Genomic DNA, 3,111 nt, shown 5'->3' with positions numbered 1-3,111 from the left:
CGATTCCGGATTTTCGAACGCCCTTGCGTACAATTTAATATCTTGTACTTTGCGTTTTGAATCTTGTACTCTTGTAATTTCGAGACGTTTCTTATCAATAATTGGAACCTCTTTGATTGTATTTTGTACTTTTGAGCTTTTTGGTCGTTTGCGTCTTCAATTCGTCGAATCTGTCTTTTGTCTTCACCTTTTATTATTTAAACGAATATCACTTGTAAATAGAACAATTGCAACTAAAAGCTTGTCTTTCTTGGGGAATAATGCTATGAAATATATGTTCGTTTTTAGGATTATCAAATATTTCCACACTTGAGCGTTGCTTGTCCTCAAGCAATATAGTCTTGAAATACTAGAATCACTTCTTTATTCTTCACACTTTGTACATCAGTGATTTCTTTACGGCGGTATAAACAATGGTAGTAACGATATGGTTTACAGTCTCACATGACTATAAAAATTTAGATCCATTAAGGAAATTGGATCTTTATGAAAACATTTGATCTTTTGAAAATTAAATCTAGTTTTTTTTTACCCTAGATAAGTTTTCCGGAATAACCCTTCACCGGTGTTTACAAATTATTTTTGTGGGTTTGGTGGGTTTCATATTTGAAAATTTTAGCTCAAAACTTATGGTTTTGTGTCACTCACTTGCTAACCTTGTATTAGGAAAGCAACACATCCAGTTTACTTGTCCCGTATATTACCTTTCGGTAAACTACCGTCCGGTTGTAAAGGAAAGCGTTGAACAAGCAACTGTTAAGGCAATGTCCCCTGACATGCTTTTAATTATGGTCTATAACGTGTCGGACGCAATTACTATCCTTGGTAGGAGCAATAGTAAAGCTCACCCTTATAATTTTTCGATCTGGCACAAAGTCCTACTTTTGACCATGCTATGCAACCACCGTTCTTACGGTTGACACCCGATTTGGTTCAGGTGACCTAATGAATTCCAGGTGAATTCCTAGGATTTTACGTTCAATGGTAATGAACGCATTGAAAATACGGTTTTCAGAAAACAAATCGGTTTGTAATTTTATCAAAATATTTTCTCGTTCAAGCTCGAGTTTAGATATCATTGAATTCCATGAGTTTGAATTCTCAATCTTTAAGGTCAATCTCTAGGATTGAGTAATATCAGGCTTAAAAGCTGATTTTTAATCTTTAAGGAGATTATCCTTTCTGGGGATCTGATTCATTAGTCTTATCTAGCTAATTTGCACTGTGCCCTCCCCATTTTACAAGACAGATCCTCTCATGGTTAGGATAAGTCTGACCACTTGGCGACCCTGTTTAATGCTGAGGTCCGTGGATTTCCTGCTGATTTTAGTGATGACTTTTCTAGGTTTTTCGTCAACCTACAGCTGGTCTGGACGACAACTTCCTGACCTAAATCAAGAAGCGCATTTCTTTTTTCGGAAGACTTTACTTCCTTTTAATGATGGAATTGATTCGTCGTGTAGATCCATCTCTTCTTTTCTTTCATCGGGTAAAACAGTTTAGTTTAGTCCAAAGCAAAAGTATTTTCAGTTATTTGTTACCGATATATGTGACATATGTTTAAGATAACTTGGTAAATTTTCCCACACTTGGCTTTTATTTTCCTTTTTATTGTCCTCTATTCCATTTTAAATGAATTTTAACATTTTGGTTTGTTTCTCAATTTATGTCCTTTCTGAAGTAACAATAATTTCGGTGTTAAAACCTAGTTTTATCGTTCATAAATATGTATAAACATGATTTTGAGTTCATTTAGTTGAAAATTTTGAAAAATTGCCCTAGAATTGGGTAGTCAGTATATAAGACTAGGGTTGTTCTTTATTATCAGAGAGCACTAGGTTCTAATACAACTACTGCTTTACTAGTATTTTTAATGGTAACCAAATGTTTAAGATATATATATTTAAAATCCGAAAGAATTTAACCCCTTCCCACACTTAAGATCTTGCAATACCCTCATTTGCAAGAAATCAGTAACAATTTAAATTATTGAGGGTGATTTGTGTGAAAATGATTAAATTTTACCAAAGTTTCCAAACATATTTGTGTTTGTGTTGAATGATAAATGGTGCACATCATTTGTTCATTCCGTCTTGTTGTTATTTCACATATATCTTGCATCTTGTCGTCAAAATTAGTTGCTTTTGCTGAACTTAGTGCCAGTCTTTGAAAATGCGTTGTTTTACCCTGTTGTGTACATAAGATAAACTGCATACATATATACATATTTTTGAAGTTTGGTATATTACCCCACATTCAAAAATTATTAAAATCTAAGAATAAAAGTTAGAAAATTATAAAAACTATTACAATATTAACATAAGTATTAAATGTAACAACATTACAAATTATAAAATAAATAAAACTAAGTAGACTAGGGATGATACTGATACCAGTAGGGGTTCCATGCAAAACCGTATGTGCTATAGAATGCTTCGGTAGGGTTATACGTAGGATACGGTGGTTGCATCTCTATAGACCAGGGAGGGAATATGAGCGTTGGAGTAGGAATATAGTTTCTACCTATATATTGGCAATAAGCTATGATTTGGTTTTGATGAACTTGCCAATCTTCAAATGCTCTATGTCTAGCATTTTCGTACTCCTGTGAAGCTATAAACCTTTGCATTTCTTGCATTTCATTTCCCCCTCATACATTACCTTGCTGTTGGTTTCTCTCAACCTGTGGATGTCTACCATTATATCGTACTGCGGCGTTATTTCGCCTCTTCAAAACTTTAGTACCATGGTATAAATTTAAACCTATTGTATCTTGGGGTTTTGGTTCTTCGACTAATAATACCCCCCGACTTATATCCACATTGAGATACTCAGCAATCAAAGTAATAAATATACCACCTCCTATTATGCTATGCGATCTCATCCCCCTAACCATAGCTGATAAATAATAACCCACACAATAAGGTATACTTACAGCGCTTTGTGGGTCTCGAATACACATATGGTAAAACAAATCCTGTTCATTTACCTTTTCCTTATTCTTACCTCTTTGTGTAATCGAGTTCGCTAAAAACCTATGAATTACTCTTAACTCTGCTCTATCTATATCCAAATAAGAGTAATTCCCCCCTTTAAATCGGTGATGGCTAG

Source organism: Rutidosis leptorrhynchoides, chromosome 8 (assembly GCF_046630445.1).
Source record: "Rutidosis leptorrhynchoides isolate AG116_Rl617_1_P2 chromosome 8, CSIRO_AGI_Rlap_v1, whole genome shotgun sequence".
NCBI lineage: Eukaryota > Viridiplantae > Streptophyta > Magnoliopsida > Asterales > Asteraceae > Rutidosis > Rutidosis leptorrhynchoides.
Note: the sequence above shows the minus strand (reverse complement) of the source record.